The sequence below is a fragment of the Rattus norvegicus genome, chromosome 9 (assembly GCF_036323735.1).
Source record: "Rattus norvegicus strain BN/NHsdMcwi chromosome 9, GRCr8, whole genome shotgun sequence".
Lineage (NCBI taxonomy): Eukaryota > Metazoa > Chordata > Mammalia > Rodentia > Muridae > Rattus > Rattus norvegicus.
Genome location: NC_086027.1, coordinates 117411946 through 117434256, shown reverse-complemented (window position 1 = coordinate 117434256; position 22311 = coordinate 117411946). Strand labels below are relative to the sequence as shown.

Below are 22311 nucleotides of genomic sequence, written 5' to 3'. Positions count from 1 at the left end.
ACCCAAATACGCTGAGAGTTTTGGTGCAGAATGTACTTTGAAGGAAGAAATTAGCAATTGAAATGCTATGATGTTTTAAGATATGGAAATGCCCTTGGGCTTTTGAATTAAAATTCTATCAGTATCATATCATATGCAGGTCTATAAGTATGCATGTGCTATGAATCACTTGTGATATATTTTATGATTCAGAACTATTGGTTGATTTCTACCTCCACTTAGGCCATAAACTGATGTATCAAGAGATAAGAATTTAATCTGTTTCATAAAAGCCACCAATGTAAGCCAGGCCAAAATGCCTACCTTCAGGATGTACAGCCCAGAAAGCTGATGAGTATGAGTTGGCAACTTCCCATGTCCTACCTTCCCTGTTAGGTACTTTAGCCACATAGTTGCATTAAAAGGAGTTCTTGGATTTTTCCACAAACACATTGTTCCCACTACTACTTATTGAACTCTATACAAACAACTAATTTGACGGAAACATATTTTTCAGGAATCTGCAACAGTCTGTAGGGCCTCCGTTCTGATGATGATATATTACTAACTTCATGGGCCCTAGAATAACCTAGGGAAAAAAATCTGAGCACATCTGTGAGGGAATCTCTGAATTTGATAAACTGGGGTCAGCTGTGTCATTCCACATGTGGGTGGGACTACTCCAGGAGTTGGGCATCTGTGGAACTTCCCGAGGACAAAGCATGAGCAGCCTCCACTGCCTTCCCAGCATAATGGGGTACATCCTCAACATATGATCTACTGAGTTCATCTTTCTTCAAATCCCTTTTGTTAAGTGTTTTGTGCATCTTGATGGAAATAAGGAAAGCAATTTACATATTTCTGTATGATCAATCTAAAAAATTCTATAGAAAAAATACTTTTGGGGCCATAGAGTCATAAAAGGTAGGCTTGAGTGTAGAAAGACAGAGATAGAACAGATTCACAGAAAGAATAAAAGAGATACAGAGACATTTAGTCAAAGAGAGTATAGCTATCCAAATGGCTGATAAGTTCCTGTAAAATATTTTATAAAAGATCCTTCACCCATCACACCAAAGGGCCTATGTTCCTCCTAACAAAATCATCTTACAACACTAAATATTCTTTTGTACTGCAGCTGGGTCACTGAATAATTTAAAATTTAATGTCAGTTCTCCTTTATCTTAGATTGCATATTAATATCAAGAATTGATCTGGACAAAGCAGTTTAAAGGTACAATTGTAGTGATTTCTTTTTCCATTTTTACTCTCAGATCATAAATGTCTTGAAGCACATCTAAATCATGCTACCATCATGGTGTGCAGAAAGACAAAAAAAGTGGTAACTTGATATTTGGGAAACTGTGAGGTTAACAATTACTTACCCCTGTAAACTTTCAACTATGATAGTTGATAGAACTGGAAACTATTGCAAAGACAATTATACGCATGCAATTCCTAAGATAATTTCTTTGCTCTACTACTCTTTAAGAATTGTGCATTCTAAGCAACCTTTGTATTATTAGATGCTAAATGTCAATCATGACTAATAAGGAAAACTACCACCCAGATCAATCAAAGATGAAATGAATATATGTATAAATTGATGGTTCCCCTAACATCATTAGGAGAACTCAGAATGTTTGTTAATTGTCTTTTTTTCTTAGACCAGGCCATCTTCCCCTGTTTTCCAGTTGGGATTAAAAGCTATCCCATTCTTTCTATTTTATCTTCTATGAGAGTTTACCCTTCATATTTACCACCTCAAACTTTATCTTTGTTTTTGTTCAGTTTTTACAATTATCTTTGTCTGAAACACCAATGCATTTTAAAATAGTTGAAAACTACAAAGCAAAACGTTCATTTGTCATTATATTGAACTTCAGATAATGAACAGTCACCAGAAAAAAAATAAGTCAATTTCCTCACCCTGTTTAGCTTGTGCTGTGAAGTTCCGAAAGTCTCAATGAATCTTCATTACAGTAGTGTAACAGTCACAGGATTATCTGCATTCGAAATGTAAAAGTGCTGTCTATTCTTGCTAAATGGCCTTTTGCATGAGCATCAGTTATATTTATCCATCCATCATTCAAAGTCTTTTATATTGAGTGCCTATTATTACCAAGGATTGAGGATAGTAACTAGTGAGAGTACTAACAGCAGATCATAACAGTGTGTCTCTAGTAATTCACAAGGAGATTATGAATTGCTGTTTGTATCATTAAAAATGACAACATGTTGGAAGTTGGATGAATTAGGAGTTATATAATCTTAGGTCAGGGAGAGCAGCATGTCTTAATATAAGGTGGGAGAATAATTTCATAGATTATTAGGCAAGTGGACTATTTCCTATTACAGTCACCTGTGCATCATTTTATACTTCACTGAGGCATCGTGATTGAGACATTTATTAGACATGAACAGTCTCAAGTTGAAAGCAGGACTTCAAAAATGTCTTACCTGCTTGTATATTTAAAAATATCTCTCACCATAACTCACTACACAGGTTCAACAGTGTAGGTAGCCCGAACAGCACTCAGTTAACATTCTGCAGACCCATGGAGAATGGGTTATTCTGAATTCTTATTGCCTGGAGTGAGAGAAGGCTGGATAGGCTATGATGCTGTTTAAAGAGAGAGAAGTAGGCTTGTGAGGCTGTAATATAATGAATGGATACTCTCGTGCTTAGCAAGAGATACTGGAAAGTATGAGAGAGGCCCAAGTTTAAGGAAGTAGAACACTGGGTTGAGTCACTGGAGTCCTGTCTTGGCAGTACCTCTTCCTGTATTTCCTCTTTTCTGTTTCTACTCTGCTCCACCACACTCTCAGCCATAGTGGACTGTAAAACTGTTAGCCACACAAATGTTTCTTATGTAAGCTCCTTTTCTTCAGTATTTCTTCACAGTGGCTCAAAACACTAATATAGGTTTTTCTTATAACACATGAGAACGTATTATCCGTAGAAAAGAGCCTGGACCCTAGACTCAGACAAGAATTGGTTTTGACACCAGCACCATAAATTACCATCTCCTTCATTAGCACTAATAATTCAGGGACAAGTCTTCATTTTTATCTTTAAGTTTCTTGTTGACCACACAATAATGTGGTTCATGCATTAAAATTGGAAGCTCATCTATTCTATACACCTTTCAATTTTGCTTTCCGTTATAGAAAATATTTTTTAGTCCATTCTATCAGGTAACAGGAGGTGAAGCCGAGCTGAGGGAAACTGGAAGTTAATGGTTATTGCCAGATCCCCTGTTGCCCAGGAATGGGATGTAAGGCTCTATTCTCACTGTTTTCAGATATTGATCCCTGTCTGCCAATTACCCTGATGAAGCCAGGAGCATGGAGACCTTAGGGGCTGAGGTAAAAAGCCTCTTCTCCTGGAAGAAAATGTGCTTTCTCTATAAGCCCTTGGGCCATCTAAAAATCAATATGAAGAACAATCATTAAAGACTGAAATGCCATCCAGGCATCTCTACCCTGTGGGCTGTGGAGGACACAGCAACTCCAGTTAAAGGTTTCCCACAGTGTTTTAGGAGGCAGTGTTGCAAAATACCTTGCCTTGGTTGTACCTACAGCAGCCATATGATCTTGTCTCTGTCTGGAATTGTCTGTCAGGTGTAATGATTAGCAATCCCTGCTCTGGCTCACCATCTAAGACAGACCATGGTTCTCTCTATATAAAGATCTCATAATAATTTCACTACCATTTACTCATATTTCATTAAATATATTTATTATCAGATCTACTAAAATCACAGACTGATTCTTTCTTTAAAATTATTCTTTGTTTACAATTCCATTAACTGAAGTCAGACATGGGGGTACACATCTGTAATCACAGCACTTGGGAAGCAGCAGTTGGATCTCTGGGAGTTCAGTCAATCTGGTATACATAGTGAATTTGAGGCCAGCCAGGGCTTCATAGATACTAAAAATTTTACAGATAGCAACGCCATGGATTTCTAAACCTTCAAGACTCAGCCATCCAATGTGGACTTAATATTTAACATTAACATATCAACAGCCAAAGCTGAACATATTGTAACAGTTCTAGAGTGAGGTCATACCATGTAACAGTAGACAGAATAGACATGCAACTTCCACAACCACTATGTATGATATAGAGTCCATAGCAGATGGTTCTCATTAAGTTCTAGAAAGGGTTGAATAGAACTATGGACTTACACCTTTAACAGGTATTTAACAAGAGTCCCCATGTAGCACTGCCAATACCAACATACAAGGACTATTTTTATACAGCCAACATCAAAAAGATGTTGTTAAACTAAATCGTTTTATTCAAAGATTCATTAGAGAGATTTAAAAGAGAGAACTATTCTAATCTTTAGACATGCCTAAAAAGTGAATCCACTGGGGTTAGGGAAGGCTTAGTGTTGGAAGTTCTCACCATGTGAGAAGAACTGGGTCTGGGAATGACCAGGGATGACACATGGACACACAGACACACAGTCTCTCTGTCTCTCTCTGTCTCTCCCTCTGTCTCTGTCTGCCTCTCTGTCTGTCTCTGTCTGTCTCTGTCTCGCTGTCTCTCTCTGTGTCTCTCTTTCTTTCTCAACTTGTTTCACTGACATTGAATCAAATAGTCATTTTTTTTGCACATATAGCCAGATTCTAGTTAATAAATATTAAAATGCCAAAGAAGTTTATGGACCATCTACTTGTCAAGTATTTTCACTATAAAATAGTAATACTTCCAGCATGTTTTTCTGTTTGTTTGGTTTTGTTCTTGTTTCCAGCGTTGTTTTGGCTCTCTGGCATCTTTTGTGCTTCTACATGAATTTTAGGATATGTTTTCCCCCTTCTGTTTCTTCTAAGAATGAGAAAGGACTTTTGAATAGGATTGCATTGAACTGGTAAATGGCTTCAGTCATTTTTACAAAATTAATTCTAGCAATCCATGAGCAAGGGATGTCTTTCTATTTCTGCCTGTCTTTCCCTATCTCTTTCTTCAGAGGTTTAAAGTTTTCATTGTAAAGGCCATGTTTTCCTTGGTAAGATTTATTTCTAGATGTTGTGCATGGGTGTACGTTCATGATCTCCTTCTCTGTATGATTGCTGTGTGTTTAAAAGAGAAGGCATTTATTCGATAAAGCTGATTATCCTGCCACAGTGCTGAATGTGTTTACCATTTCTAGATGATTTTCTGGTAGAACTTTTGAGATCTCTAATTTATGGTATCATGTTATCTAGAAACAGGGATAGACGTCTTATATCCCTGGTTGCCTCCCATTGGTGTCCTTCTCTTGTTTTAATGCTTCATCTAATGCTTCAAGCCCAGTATTGAAAAGGAGTGATAGTGGCCAGTTCTACGTCATTCTTGAATTCAGTGTGATTAGTTCAAGTTCTTCTCCATTCATTTAGGATGCTATTGGCTGTAGGATTTTCATATGTAAATCTTACTATGTTTAGATGTGCTCCTTCTAGCTCTATATTCTCTAGTTCAGTTTAACCTAAAAACTTGTTGGATTTTATCCAAGGTTTTTGTACATCTATTGAGATGGTCATATAAGTTTTTCCTTAAGCTCATTCATATTTATTATTATATTAATTGACTTTTGTATGTTGAACCATGCCTGAAAACCAGGGATAAAATCAACTTGGTCACGGTGGATAGTCATGTATTTAAAATCATTATTGAAATGTATGTTATAACTGCTATCATGTTGCTGAGTTTTGGTGGTGGTGGTGGTGGTGGTGGTGGTGGTGGTGTGTGTGTGTGTGTGTGTGTGTGCGTGTGTGTGTGTAGGTTTTCTCAATATACTTTGTGGTTTAATAATTAAGGCTCTGTATTTCTTCCCACAGTCTCTTGGATGTGTCCATTTCTCCCTTTAGCCTGAAATATTACTTCCTGTATTTGCTTTAGGATGCACAGATAGAAAGGTAAATAGATAATAGATAGATAGATAGATAGATAGATAGATAGATAGATAGATAGATATAGATAGATAGATAGATAGATAGATAGATAGATAGATAGATAGATAGATAGATAGGCTTTTTATAAGTCAGGGCATCTTCCTTTCCCCTCCAATTATGGCAGGTAATTTTGCTAGCTATATAAGTCTAGGTTGGCTGCCATGTGTATTTAGAACTTGTAATGCATTGCTCTAGATTCTGTGACTTCCAAAGCTTCTGTTGGGAAATCAGCTGCCATTCAGGTGAGTGTTCTTTTATTTGTGATTTGCTTTGTTCCCCCTGTTGCAGCTTTCATTATATGTTCTTTGTTTTGCATACCGAGAGTTTTAACTATGATATACTGTGGAAATGTTCTGTTCTGCTTTTTTTTTCTATTGGTGTTCTGTGCACTTTGTACGTCTGTATGTCTTTTTCCTTAGTTTGGGAAATTTTTCCGATCTTGTTGAAGAGCTGGTCAATGACATTGACTTGGTAACTCTCCCTCATCTATACCTACGATTTGAAGGTTTGGTTACATAGTGTCTCATAGTCCTACGTATCCATTTCCTGTGTTTAAAAGTTCATAATTCTTGCTAAAGTGTTCTAGATACTCTACCTTCAGTACTAATATTCCAGCTTCAGCTCCATCCACTCTACTTGAAAGCCTGTTCCCTGATCTTACTAATTAGCTGTTGCCTTTTCAACTCCCTCTTCACTTCAGCTTGAGTCCTCTTCAGTGCGCCCTTCTTCAGGACCTGGACTGTCTTGGCCACTTCCCTCAGCCGCATGTTTGTGTTTTCCTAGGAACTGTCTGGGCACATAGTTTCTTTTTATTCCTTCTTCTTAATTTCAGTGAGCTACCTTTTTGTGTCTTCTTCAAATCCCTTAAATTTTTTGACAGATTCTTTATGATTTAAAAAATGTTTTCTGGAGTTCCTCTAGGTAGATTCTGGAGGGAAGATACTGGCTTGGTCTTTCATGTTGTTTGTAGTTTTGCAGTGAGATCTGGGCATGTGGACTTCTCTTTTTACTTCTGTATCTGATTTGAACAGATCTGGTTAGGGCAGATGAGAGGAGGAGCAGGTGGATTTAGCTTAGAGAGTTACATGTCTTCAGGAGAATGAAGCATGGTAGACAGACTGGAGCGAGCTGATATACAGGATGCGAGTCTCTATCCAAGCCTGTGAGTTGGAGGACAGGAATGGCAGGCCCTGGCAAAAGCCTTGAGGATGGTTGCAGTGAAGCCAGGAGTGGTCAGACTTAGCAGAGGGCACTCAATGTGAGATCCAGATCAGATCTGGTAGATTAAAGGATGTGTGTGGATGGGAGGGTCAAGGTCAAGCAGCTCCTCATGCTAGAAAAGGATTGTTGGATCTGTTTGTGTGGAGAAGTTGGATCACATTTAGAATCTTCATAAGACATTTGGACTGTCAGTGAACATAACAGGAGTCAGTATCACTAATGAATAAAAATGGACCCAGTGAAAGGCATAACAACTTAACTTTGTCTAAAACTTATATTAACCACTGATATGAAACATTTTATTTCATCTAGAGAATCAAAATATTAGTTGAGTTTTTGTTCTCAGAACATAAGTAGGATGTCCTGAAAGTCATCTGGTCATGTGAAGTTCTGTCTTATAACTCTTCTTCAGTCTTACTCTCTGCCTACTCTACTCTTCTCTGGGAACAATGTAAAAAAATGTCAGTCATGATGTTTGAAAAACTGACCGTTAACATATTCCTGCCAGATATAAAAGTCGAGAAAGATTTCATTTGGACCTTGTCTGGAAGGGAAGTGTTGCCTCAGAATCTTTCATAGATCACTGAAATAGGAAGCATGTTACAATGCTTAAGGCATTACAATCTGGAATTGATCCCCCTTCTCTCTCTGTCTCTCTGTCTGTCTCTCTCTCTGTCTTTCTGTCTCTCTGTCTGTCTGTCTGTCTCTCTCTCTCTCTCTCTCTCTCTCTCTCTCTCTCTCTCTCTCTCTCTCCATTTCCTGGTGGAGTGACTTTGAGAAAGTTATTTTATTTATCATGTTTAAAAATCCTATAACTGGACTCACTTCATATTATCTCCTAAATTGAGTCACTAAACGAATTCTCCTCTCCAGTCCACAGAACTAAAATGGACTCGCAAGTTATATCTGGTGATATATTAGTCTCTAACTGTAGCTTGTGCTGAGTCGCTAACTTGGCAATGAGTGTTTTAAGAAATGTTGATGGAGGCATCACCTAATGCTTGGTAAGTGCAGAAATCTTTTAACTAAATTAGTCATCAATATTTTGGGAACATAAAAGGCTACATTTAATAATATAGATAAAATATAGTCTATAAGCTTTTACATTTTAAATATTGGTAAATAAATATTTTATACACTTAAAGTAAATAGATTTAGTATTTCCCAATGAAAGTAGTTTTAATCTTTATAATTTTGTACAGAGGGTCTCATGTACCCTTATTGCCTACATTGAAAGAGTTCTTAAAGTTCTATATGATGTGATGAAATGAATTAATTCATTGCTCCTGCCACAAATAATCTGGCATGGGTCCAGCTCACATAAACAGGTGAGTTAGCACTACTGAAGATTACTATATTTAATGCTAGATCGGCCACAAATGTCAAGACACATCTTGGGAGGTGTAGTAGATTGTTCCTTCTACTGCTTGTTTCTGTAACTAATTTACTTAAAAGTGTACTGGGAACAAATGTACAACATTGAATGGAAGAAAACAAAAACATCTAAAATGTCACTTTATTGTTTTCCCAATTTTGCATGATGTACATCAGACCTTAACATGAGATGTTGATTCAACATTTTTGGCTTCCTAGAACTCATCAGTGGTGGCAAATCATAAACGAAAAGAGAGCTGGCATTTGGGTTAGAATACAGAACCGTATTCTGATGTTTAAGACGAAGATGGTGCAGACAGAACAGAGCATTCGAGGAAGGGCTGCATAAGGTGGTGGCATCCTGCTTATTGACTGTTTAGCACATGACTCAGAAGGTTAAGTCTGTGTCTCAATATTCTAAATATTGATAGAACAGGGGAAAAAATCTGCCATTAAGAAACATTAAGTGTAAGGCAACTTTAAAAAAAATCAAAGTTTTATAATTTACTATGGAAGTGATATAATTTATTTTTATTTTAATTTATTGTTTTTATTATTATTTAATTTCATTTTAATTTATTAATTTTATATAATTTACTCTGGAAATGATAACATTTGGAAAACTTATAGTAGTTTTCCATACAGATGAATTAGTAGTGTCACAAAATACAATTTTATTTATTTAGTTTGCTTAAGTTGAACATACCACACTAGGGGTCTAAATGATGAAGCAACATTTTTCAAAAGCTATATTTCAAATGTTTCAAAAAATAAAACATTATGGGACATTATGCTTTGGTTTTGCACATTAAATTCTTGTGACAGCTGCTAGACAACACCTGCAGTGGGAGGGTAGCCTGAGCTACATGAGACCCTACTTCAGCAAAACCAAGTAGAGTGACCGCAAAGCAATCACAGCAGAGGTGGCTGGACATATATTAAGGAAGAAAATTTATAACAATGAGGACAGTACCATTCACTATGCCTAACCCCAATGTCTTAATTCTGTGCTGTGCCCTGTGCATTGTAATGTTCACTATTCCTGACATTGTAATGTTCACTATTCCTGACATTGTAATGTTCACTATTCCTGACATTGTAATGTTCACTATTCCTGACATTGTAATGTTCACTATTCCTGACATTGTAATGTTCACTATTCCTGACATTGTAATGTTCACTATTCACGACATTGTAACGTTTACTGTTCACGACATTGTAATGTTCACTATTCCTGACATTGTAACGTTCACTATTCACGACATTGTAATGTTCACTATTCACGACATTGTAATGTTCACTATTCCTGACATTGTAATGTTCACTATTCACGACATTGTAATGTTCACTATTCCTGACATTGTAATGTTCACTATTCACGACATTGTAATGTTCACTATTCACGACATTGTAATGTTCACTGTTCCTGACATTGTAATGTTCACTATTCACGACATTGTAATGTTCACTATTCCTGACATTGTAATGTTCACTATTCACGACATTGTAATGTTCACTATTCCTGACATTGTAATGTTCACTATTCACGACATTGTAATGTTCACTATTCCTGACATTGTAATGTTCACTATTCACGACATTGTAACGTTCACTATTCACGACACTGTGACATTCACTATTCATGAGAACTGGCATAAACAATATGCTGTTTTTCTTTCAAAGATGGGGATTTAGAAAAGTTTGCTACTCTGCTTGGTAAATCACCATGTAAGCAGTGACAGGATGATAAAAATCTAAGCTATAATAGCCTTCAGACATATTTTCATTAGATTTAAGAGTCCCAAATCAATAGTACTCTTGAGAACCCTAATGTGTTCCAACTGCTATTGACTGAGTGATAGTTAAAAAAGAAATTCATCATAATTGAGTTTTTGGATGAGAAACTTAGTCTTCATAGAAAAAAATTAAGGACAAGATTAACTAGCCTAAAACATTATTTTAAATATTTGTACATTGGCTTAATAGAATAATGCCTATTTATTGTTAGACTCTATTTATGTATTAGTTTATTTAATTTTCAAAACTTCCCAGAAGTGATGCCCAGAAGGTAACAGGGTCTGAATTCAATCTAGAATCCTTGATCTGTTTCAAGAATCTTTATCTCAGCCGCCATGTTGTAAAGCATGGCATTTATATACCTTTAACCTCCCAGGTCCCATTTTCCAGGCCTTTACTGCTAGTAAACATTGGGGAAATGATTCCTTGCTATCACGCACAAAATACACGAAAAGCTGCTGAACACCGTAAATGAATGTGAACCTCAGGAGATTATCCTCTATCTACAAAGTCAGTTGGTTTCACAGGCACTGACGTAGGTCTAGAGTATCAGATAGGAGAGGTGAAGAGTAACTCCTGTGTTTGAGAAGAGAACCCTTCAGAAGGCTTCCATGTCCTAACATCTCTCTACCCATTGGCATCATGTCATGAGCCATTAATGGTCTTTACCCCCAGGCTTATGTTCTCGGGAAGCTTGTGTGCCTAGAAGATGCAGAGCTATCTTTATTCATTTTCGTCTTCTCCCTCAGGAGTCCCTACAGCAAAGGCTCCTGCTCTAGCTTCTGGTTGCAACTCACTGTCCTTTCCCAGCTCCAATTCTCTGAAAGTTAACTTTTATCAGAGTATCTGATGATTTTACATATTATAACAGAATATGTCAAACCTAACAAAAGAAACTTGGGAATGATTTATAGAAACTAGCAAAACAAGGAGGGAAAGCCAGGTAGAAAAGAATTTGCATATAAGTAATTATAATACACACATTTTCATCACAGCCAATTTTAGAGAAATTGCTTTCCCATTTTACAGCCATTGACTATACAGATGTAAAATCAGCACAGACTGTAGCAATTAGAGGTTTCATAAATTGTACCACATTTTTACAAGGAAGAATGCTTGTTAGGAAATTCCACTTAAACTGAATGTTAACTCTGTCTACTTTATGTGTGTACTAAATCTCCTTCAAATAGATGAACATTTGCTGATAAAGATATCATTCGATGCATTGATGGTTTTTTAAAAGTGTATCTTTCCAATCAATGAAAAAGTAGAAATGTTTAGGAACATTAAATACAAAGGTATGTTAAGTTCTTACCAGTCCGGTGAGACTAATGTAGTCCCTTCTGGAAGACCTTCATTAATCTGGGATTCTATCTGGTGTGCTGGTCTTTCGAAGAAAATGTCCCAGAAAAAGGTTTGAGCAGCAGTCACTGGAAGTGGCCCAATAGTACAACCCACAGTTTTCTGAAACAGGTTAAAAAAAAAAAACAAACAGGTTAAAATAAAAAAAAATCGTGTTCACAGATCGCCAAAGCTGTTCTTTCCACATGACATGAACTCATTTATCCACACAGCAGTTGTAGCTTGTCACTTTTTTCAACATCTTAAAATTTTTAATGTTGACATTATTTTTTATTTCTGAGATTATAACTACATCATTTGTCTTCTGTTTCCTTACTCCAAATGCCTCCATACATTCCTCCTTACTCTCTCACAAGTTCATGGCCTCCGTTTTTTGTTGTTATTACATGCATACATGTGTTTGTGTATGTGTTTCTAAATACAACCTGCTCAGTTTGTATGCTATCTACAGTGATCAAAATGCAGAGTTGTAGACCCAAGTCCTAAAGGATACGTAGCCTATCTGTTAGCAAGTAGGCTAGGGTAGTCAACAATGCTCACTGTTTCATATGTTAATTATAAATAATATATCGATATTTCTAACATTAGATGCATTATGCCTAAGATGATAGTGAAGTATTATCGTAATTGTTCCTTAGCATACTTAATCTACATTCAATTTAAACATTAGATAAAGTGAAAGATTAAAAGTTACTATTATAACAGTTGTCATGAGAGTATACTGCAATAAAACTTCCAGCATCACTTGCTTCAGGCCACAATTATGTAAACGAAATCCTACTCATGTCACAAACATTGTGAAATTAATTACTCCATGGTTTCTAAACAGCCAAAAGTAGTTGTCATGCGGGACATGGTTTACGTGGCCAAAAAAGGGAGAAATTGCTTAGGAACTAGCTATTGATAAACATTTAGTAAAATTATGAGAAAATACTCTATAGGCATCTATGTACACCTTGTGAAGTGAAGATAAGAAACATGATTTTCAAGAGCCATGCAGACAAACTGAATGGTAAGGAAGAGGCAGCGACATCTGTACCCATGGGTGATATGAACCAGAACAAAGTAAATAGAAAACATCAAATATCAAAACAACCAAGAAGATAGCATAGAATTCAGAAATTCAGAGCCTTCATGTACCTTACATTAAAATAAGTAATCACAGTTCGAGAACTAATGGAACCAATCTAAGTAACTTTTAGGGACATTATTATGTCGCATATACCAAGTTTAATGATAACGAGATCTTTACATACACACCGTATCCTCACTAAAGACTAATTTGTCCTAGTGGTATAAATAAGACTGTAATTGTGACAGTTCCTTGTGATGCAGTGGAGTCCTGTGCAGTTGATTAGATATATTAAGACAAGTTTCTCAGTCTGAACAAGTCAGTTATGATAAGAGATCAAGTACTTGGATGTAAGACATAACACTGTCAAAGTGCTCCAGGAAAACTCTTTTTCAGCACAGGCCAAGACTCCTGGAATAGGTAGAGAACCCTTTACAGGATAGACATAAGCAAAGAACTCTGAAGTGAGTACAGCTAGCCCGAAAAATTAATAACAAGAATTATCGAATGGGATTGTATAGGAAGCAACCAGAAGAGTGAAGAGACAGCCTATAGAATGAGAGACATTCTGTGGCCACCAGATATTTGTTAGGGGATCAATATTCAAGTGTCCATTCCCCAATCATCCAACAAATGGGCAAATCAACAGGAAAATTCCCAAAAGTACTACATACGACCACATGTGTGTAAAAATGCTTAACACACTTAACCACCACTCAAGGTGTACTGACACTGTACCTTACCATGTCAGAATGGCTATCATGAAGAAAATAAAAGATAAATGTTGGTATATATTGGGTACAAGGAAGCTTTATGTATTGTTGTAGAATTGTAGCTTACAATACCAATTGTAAAAATCGAAAATAAAATAAACGTAAAATCAAAAGTATTTACAAGGTATTGTATGGTCCAGCCCATATTTTGTATAATTATAGGAACCCAAGTCACCGTTCCTCAGATATACATGCACACCAATCCACCACTGTCGATAACCATGAGAATCAGCTGCAATGTTCTATCACTGAATGAAACTTTGGGTTTTACTCCCTTCCTCCCTCTGTCCCTCAATTCCTACATCCCACCAGCTTTCTGGCCCTTCCTCCTTTCTTTCTTCTAACCCTAACGGAATGTTGTTTAGCCATAAAGAAGAGGAAATTATGTCATTTGGAAAAAATAGAAGGATCTGGCTGTCATTAAAGTAATCATATAAACCAGACTCAGAATGACAACCATACATGTGTATGTCACTAACTATTTGTATGAAAATAGGAAGGTTAGTATTTGGGAAGAGATAGGCAATGATCAGGAGTGGACAGATGACAAGAGAGAAGCTATGTGAGGGAAGAAAGTGAGCAAGGAAATGGCATTTATGAAAATGTCATAATATCACAGCACTTTGTACAATAAATGCATCCTAGTGATATTTTAAAAGCAGGTGCATGCAATAAAAGGGAACTGTTAAGAAAGAGGCCTGTGGTGTCATGAGTAAGACACTAACGTGTATCTTCCCATGGCGACCTATAGGGTTGTGTGCGTCTCAGTGCAAGTCTACGGTTGCACATTTTCTCTCTAGTCAGTGGCTACAGTGCAGCAGTGGGCACACTTACTGTCCAGACCTTGGTTTCTAAGGATCTCTCCTCAGCAAAGGAATTCAGGATCTCAGAGGAAATAGTTGATTTGGGGAATGTAATGGGGATGAACAAGAGGTGGGAAAGCAGCAAGATGAGACTGCAAGGTCTTTGGGTGCTGAGAGTAAGATCATATCACAGGAACAAAGGACCCAACCTCAGTGGGTTCCCAATGGCCCAGTCCAGAGCAATGTGCACAGAATAAAATAAATAACCAATGTCTATTTCATAGATAAGTCACCAACTGAATATGTGAGTATGCACCAACTCATTCTGAGAGTAGAATTCACAGAGAAACGCACAGAAAGAATAATGGAAAAGAAAATAACTTTCCCATAAACACTATCAATTGTTTTGAAGGCAGGGATCATTTCTGGGTGGTAAAAGCAATGAGGGAAAAAACATGAGGAATTAGGATATTAGATAGTCCTGGGCAGCCTTCCCACAAGATGCTTAGTAGCCAACAGAAAAGGAAAAATGTAAATTGGCAGTGGAAAAGACACCTTCCACATCAACCAAGTGAGCAAATTTCACCTCCCTGGGCATCAGACAATTCAGCCTCCTGAATCTCCTGAGGTCATACCTTAGCTTCCATGATAGTCAGACAAAGGACAAATAATCTGAAATTAGCTAGATAGGAAAACTCTGTGAAGCAATTGAGGGACATCCTTCAAAGCAAATATAGCCAGCACTTTTACAACACCAGGGTTAAGAAGGAAAACGTCTCAGGGAGTTCACTAACTCACAGAAGGGCGGAGCCGTGAGAGTAAAAACACAAGCGAGCCAAGATATACAATAAGTATACCATGATTGCAACATTTGAAGCAGTGTATAAGTTACATCAATATTCATGATTTTATAATTATATCATAGTTATATAAGGGTCTGACATTTGGTGAAGGTACAAAGTTTGTGGGAATTCTGTCCTTTCAAAAGTTATTTTGCAGATTTTTTAAAGTAAAGGCAATCACATTACTCTTGCATAATTATTATGAAATGTCAGAATTTCCTGAGTATTTGTTCTCCAGTCACCAACTTTGAATGAAGTGAACTTAAAAAAGAACTGAGTCTCTTAAATGATACCCACTCTTTTTCTGCAGAGGCCTTCTTTTCTACATATCACACACAGGACTTCACAGTCTACTGAGAAAAATAATTGAATCTGTCACTGACAAACAAATATGAGTTTCAGTCATGCAGATAACAATTTCAACCAACAGAATACAGGATGCTCGGGGGTCCTTGTGATTCTCTATCCCTTTGGATGTAAAGGCTTCTAAGGCAGTATCTTAGCATGGACAGATATCAACGTATGCATCTTTTAATTGTGAAAGGTAATACCACATCTAGGACAAGAGGGAAACAACAAAATGGATAATTTTCATATGAGTCAATATACTATTAAAGTTGATTATGTAAACACGTTCCATCTGGCTAAAATGTTTTTCTTTAAAAAATTTTCAGCACATTTCTGTGAAATAACTTACCACATACAGAGTCATTTACTGGTCTTAGAACATACTGCAGGTGCTGAAGTATTACTGTTTGAACAGCCACATTTCCCTCAGACTTTAACAGCCTTTGGTGATACATATTTATTTATGACCATGACACTGCAGAGAATTCTGTCCTGAACACAAAGTTTTTCAGTTCCATTGACTCTGAATGCTGTCATTATAAGTCCTTCAGATTATAGATTTGATCTGATTACCACATCTTTAGAATCCAGACATGCCATTCTTTTACTAGTTAAAACTGTTCAGGAGACATTGGAATGAACATAGGCCACTTTGTAGAAATGCTGATGATCGAAATCATAGCCTTCACACACACTGGAGGCAGCACAATAAAAAATGCTTTATTATTTTTGGCATTTAGCAAAAAAAAAATCAGAATTTTTTTTGCAAGCAAGTCTGTGAAGAAGAAAGTTGAAGGGGTGTGTCGGAGATCATCACAGGAAGACAGTGCTAACTTCCCAGCTTTCACAAGTCTGTCCTTTATGGTTCTCTGGCGGTGATGTAATCACCAGTGAGGACTATTAGCAAGAATTACATAAACCTCTCTTCACCAATTGTCAGCTTGTATATTGTAGATTAAGCACTGCCACAGGCTTCTAGTGGTTGGCAACTCGAGCTGTGGAAAATGTCACAGGGCCTTGCAAGCACACTAGCTGTGCTCCATGGAGCAGAAAATTAAGCTTGGCATATTTGGGGGAGGAGTTTTCTGGTCCATAAGAACTTACAAAAATAGCCATATGGAGAGAACCCAGGGTCACATTTGTAAGTTTTTTTTAATACTTCTGCAATAAATAATTTCGTTAGACATTCTAAAATCATAGCTCATTCTGTCTCAAAGACTAGCTAATGTTTAGTTGCAAGCATTCATTTCTTCTTCTAATTACGAAGATGTAACGAGCACAATGAAATAGGTTTACATCAGTGGCACATCAAAATAAACTGAATAAAATTAGCACCAACAACTACCATTCTGCCTTCGATGTTTCACCTTCTCTGATTCCTTGTGAATAAAGATTACATCTGAACAGATAATCATTTGTCAAAGTATTAGGAGCTTCATGAAAAAAATTAGTTTCATTACACTAAGGCAATGATACAAATGGACTCATTAATCTAAGCAACACTGGGCTGAAATTTATCGTTTATTTTATGTGTCTTGTTTGAATTATTCTTAGCTTCTTAGAGAATGATCCTTCTGTGGTAATAATACATTTGCTTAGTCATTTTTGAAAACATCCAGGTGCATTTTTTCCTGTTACGATAACATACAGTTTTACCACAGAGGCCACACCTTATTTGTGAATATGGAAAGAAAACTGTAGTATTGGAATGTTTGACAGAAGGGGACCATTCATGAAATAATGCCATACTGCTGTTTAAAGGGGGTAGTGCTGATGCTAACTAAGGTCCTCTTCCCCAATTGGTTCTTGATCTGTTAGTAAAGACACCTGAGGACCAACTGTTAGGGGGAAGGTACAAGTGGGACTTCCAGGTCCCGGGGGGAAAAGGCAGACACAAGGAAGGAGAAAGTTTTTCTGCAATAGTTTGGAGGGAAAAGAAGGCAGCAGCCATGTGAGGTCTCAAAAGGAGCTGAAGCTTGTGGCCAATGCTACAGACAGGTGGTCAGGGATGTTTGTCAGGGGCTAGGTGGGACTGGCCACTGAAGTATAGGGCAGGTGGGAGGAGTGGAGATAAAAATACTATTAATGGCATGCTCTTCCGGTAGGAGATAGTAGCCCAGCAATTGTGTCCTAAGGCAAGTTGAAAAGGAAAAAAACTGTGTATTCTCCAAGGATTCAAGGGAAGCTGGGTTGGGGCTGGTGACATGGTCACCTCCCATAGCAAAGATGGTAGAGTAGAAAACTACACACAACAACTGTTCCTAGAAAAGTTTGCACAACTTTGGGGACAGCGGCAAGCTATTTATTTGAATCAGTGATTTCATCAAAATAAGGTTGCACATCCCTATCCTCATCCAGTCTTCCTTCTTCCCTTTTGGTATTGTTTTGTGAACCTTACAGTTAAGAGTAGAATGAAGTATCCACTGGGTAGGCCAGGAGTTACACAGTCAAAGAGAAAGCATATTCTCAAAAAGAGGTGCTCAGAACATTCACAAGCTAACAGTTCAGCAAGCCCCTTCAGCTGTTCGTCACTGCTATATTGTAAAGGAAGTGGGACAGCTTGGGGCTTGCTGGTTGGTCTTCAGTCAAAATTGAGTCAATAACAGAACTTCATACTGGTTGCAAAACCAGAGTAAACTGCTGGCATTAACTCAATGCTTTCCAGACGTAAGCTAGTGAAAGCTACAGGGTGAATCAGCAGCAAGAGAAACTCTCCTTGTTCCCTCCTCACCCAAAGCTGACACACACTAAAAGGTAAAGATGGGTTAACAAATAAAATGACTTACCTCTTGAACACCAATGTGCTTTCAGCCACACAGAATACACTGACTACAGAGTTAAAATGTACGGTAACAGACTATAATAAATTATTTTTTTCCCATTTTATCTAACTTAGCCCAAAAAGGCAGAGAACAGTTGTCAATCCAGAGGCTGTAATTCTGGGAAGAACACATTTTTTTAAATGTTCAACTCAGAAAAAGGTTCAATGGACAAAGCCTTGAGGCAGTTGATTCTCTCTTCTTTTCCAGATTTTCCCTTTGTTCTTTCTTACAAGCCATGGTACCCCTGTCCTGGGCACTGCTTTCATTAAAATGGTCCTTAAGCCTTTTGCTGTCTTCCTTTTGGTTCTTCCTAGGAAGATGCTCCAGAAAAGGTATTTTGAAAATTCAGTTAAAAACTTTAACCCAAGAATAGAGATGATTTCCAGGTTCTTAGGTAAGAATTCTATCTGCAATATGAATGGGTCCAAGTTATTATTCATGCAAAGAATCCCTGACATCAGAGAAAACTCACATGCCCCTCCCCCATCCCCTACCATCTTACCCCTTCATGCTTCTGCAACTCAATGCTAATTCTCCTTGCCATGGCCTGCCTCTGTCTCCCTGAAGTCCTATTGATCAAGCACATAGCATTTGCTTAGTACCTGCTCTGTGAATGTCAGTGATTTTTTTCAGAGATGAACATCTCATGCTCCTTGTTTATTTTACCAAGTAGCTGCCATTATAAGCAGTCTCTCCTCTTATTCATGGAACGGTTCCTAATTTCTTGTCTTTTCCATTTAAATTTTAAAAACCTATGATCCCATTACCCCCAAAGCCATTACCCATAGCTCTGTTCTCAGTACTCCCCGAGGTGCTAACACAAACACCCTCAACCATCCTTTCATAGAAAGGACTTGGATTGTATTCCTATGTGAGTTAGTGCTTTTCTGGCAAGGATTGATCTGTTTGTGACCCTCCATTACTCTTATACATGCAGGTGGATATTCCAGGGGCCCAGGTCACTGGAAATTTAAGCACCTGTTAACCCCAGGTGGGCATGTCAAGCATGAACCAGATTACTGGTGTTTCTCATGTTCTTTCAAACAAATTTTCTGGACCGAACTATACATCCGAAGTACATAGTCACACCCATCACCGGGGCAAGCATACTTGCTGTCTGCAATGGCTCTGCTTTAACTGATCCGTCATAAATCTAGAGTTAACAGAGTTGAAAATGTATGACACCATCCACAGAACACACAGCTGCTTATGTAACACTTTACTCAGTGTGATTCTTCCTTCCTCTATAGGTCTCAAGAGGGCAATTGGCTCTCACTAAAGGCTTCCCACTGAGTAGGGTCAGGTAGCCACGAGTCCTTAAGGACCACTCTTCCCAGTTGCTTGCATCTGTCCAGTCAGGTGATCACAATCATCTTTGAGACTGAATCCTGCGGCAAGCAAAACAACTGAGACGAAGGCCCCTCCTGTCTCCCAAGAGGCTGCAAATACATGTGGCTGGAAAATGCTGGTGGTGTTTTCTCCATCATATGTTAAGTTCTGCTTCCATGTATGAAAGCCCCTGTGGCCTTTTGTGTTTTGATTTTTTTTCTCATGCACAAATTTGGCTTACAGAAACAAAATGCTTTCGGACAAAGAAGCTTTTATTCTAAAAATGAGGAAATCTTGAAAGAGTACAAGGAATATTTATCATAACACACATATGTATATATATATTATATACATATATTTGCACAGATATATAGTCACCATGAACCCATGTCATGAGTATGTATCATTTCTTTTCACATTAATTTCAGCAACTATGTACATTTTCCTCTGTTTCCAAAAAGTTTATTCTGTCCTGAATTTTGATGTTCAGCTCAATGTACTTAATATTATTAGTCAGCATCAACATTTAAGGACTTTGAAATGAGATATTCTCCATTTCTTGGACAAATAAATGAATAATTAAACAATCACAAAGACCCAAATTTTAACTGGTAGGTTGCTGCCATCCATTGTATGTTTCACCCAAGAGCCTGAATAGAGTTACTACCCAGTTAGTTAACAGATGTGTATTTCTGGAATAAATGAGACATCCCTCAAGGCACATCTATCAGCAGTGGCCATTGGCTATTATTAGTGCAGGCAGCATGGATGGGGTTCTGTGGCAAACACAAGATATTTGTCCTTTTACCAGGCTAGAGTTTGACACTATTAGATGTTCAAATTTACCTAAGTACCTATGTGGCAAACAGTATTATACAATTATCGCCAGAATTCTGAACAACTTTTTAAACTAAAAGTTTATCTGGAGAAACAGAATGCAGCCTCGCTTTTTTTTTTTAGTTAAAAACTTAAATCTCTCCTGACATACACATCAGAATAGCTGAAACAACAAGTAAAAATAGTTAACATAAAAGTGGAGATCCTGGGGCACTCACACATTGCTTATAGCAATATATTGTACAGCTACTTTGGGAAAAGTCATGGCGGTGCCTTATAATATGAAGGAGGCAGTTATCATACAGCCTAGAAATTGTGCTGTTAGGCATTGGTCTGAGAGAAATGAAAATTTATGTTTCCACAAAAACCTATATCCAGATGTTGGTAGCAATTCTCTATAAAGGCCCAAATCTGGAAATAGTTCTGATGTCTTTTGTACAACCTGATACAGTAATAGCTTAGACGTTTCCCAAGGTCATTGTGGTGAGCACAGTGGCCAGATCCCAAAGATAACACAGTATAGGTCTCTTTGTGCAGGAACATTTCATGACGGGAAAAACTAGATCTTGACTGTGCAGATAGTCACACACATCTATGGGTTGTGTAGGTCGACATGTACATCTACACTTGTGACTACATAGAACACATACAAGCACATTCGTGTCTGAGAATTACCACAACCCCTGTGGATACCATTGCTCATTTGGGGTTTGGAATTTGATTATAGTTATTACTTTTGGGAAAACTGGATTGAGAAACATGGGAACTCCATATACAATGCATATTATGCAGATATTTGCAACTTTCTATGAAGCCATAATTTCAAAGAAACAGGCCAGAAAATTAAGGTATCTTTTCCTGATTCCCCAAGCACATCTAACATCCAGGAGATGCTTTCCATTCAGTCTATTCCAGGAGTCTCCAAAGCTTTGTCTGCTGCCTCCCAATCAGTCAGGTGATCCTGTCTCAAGTCTGCAGCAATTCCTGCTCTGATCCATTCACTAATCCTAACATGACTGTCCTTATCAAGATCACAATGACATCCAAATTTTCATTAATTTGTTTATTCACTTTACATCCCAATCACCACCTTTCTTCCTCCTCTCTTCCCAGTCCTACCCTCAAAAATCCCTTCCATTCTCCTCAGAGTAGAGAAAGACCCCTTAGGTACCACCCCACTCTGGGATATCAAGTCACAGCACATTCTCTCCCACTGAGGCCTGGTCAGCTGGCACAGCTATGGGAATGGAATCAATACCACAAGAAGGCCTACAGAATTACTTATCAGGGCCCACAGGGTCTCACAAAGACTGAATCATCAGAAAGAATGCAGGGACTGAACCTAGGACCCCAAAACATTTGTAGAAGGTATGCAGTTTGGTCTTCATGTGGGCCCCCCTAACAATCAGAGAGGGACTGTTCCTGACGCCTTTGCCTGATATCCATATTTCTCAGTCCCAGGTCCAGCTTCCAGCCTAATTTGACAGAAGGGATCACTCACCTGTTGGCCCAATTTGACAGAAGGGATCACACACCTATTGGCCTCTCACCTGACAGAGGGATCACAACAACTGTTGGTTCCACACTTGACAGAAGGACCACATACTTTTGGTAGGACCTCTTTTCACTTCATGAACCACTGTGGGCATTTTAAATTTCCTTTATGAGGCTCTTCTCTGTCTCATTTTGAGGGTCTTCTTAATTAGACCAAGTTATTTATTCCCCTAAGGATACATATTACGCACCCAAACTTTCAAACACAGGTCTCTAGTGCAAATAGGCTTCTTTTAATTTTAGAATTTTACT

General features: G+C 37.8%; 1 protein-coding gene across 8 annotated transcripts in view; it reads right to left on the bottom strand.

Moving 5' to 3' along the window:
• The window catches only part of Dlgap1 (DLG associated protein 1), an 869320-nt gene that overhangs the window by 739207 nt on the left and 107802 nt on the right, over window positions 1-22311 (bottom strand). For 7 of the 8 annotated variants that reach the window (XM_039084190.2, XM_039084191.2, XM_039084188.2 and 4 more), the window contains exon 2: window positions 11633-11781. The gene's annotated coding sequence lies outside the window, so the exon portion shown is untranslated. Of the gene's footprint in view, window positions 1-1908; window positions 1986-11632; window positions 11782-22311 lie in introns of all 8 variants that reach the window. The other variant, XM_039084189.2, reaches the window with a different exon arrangement.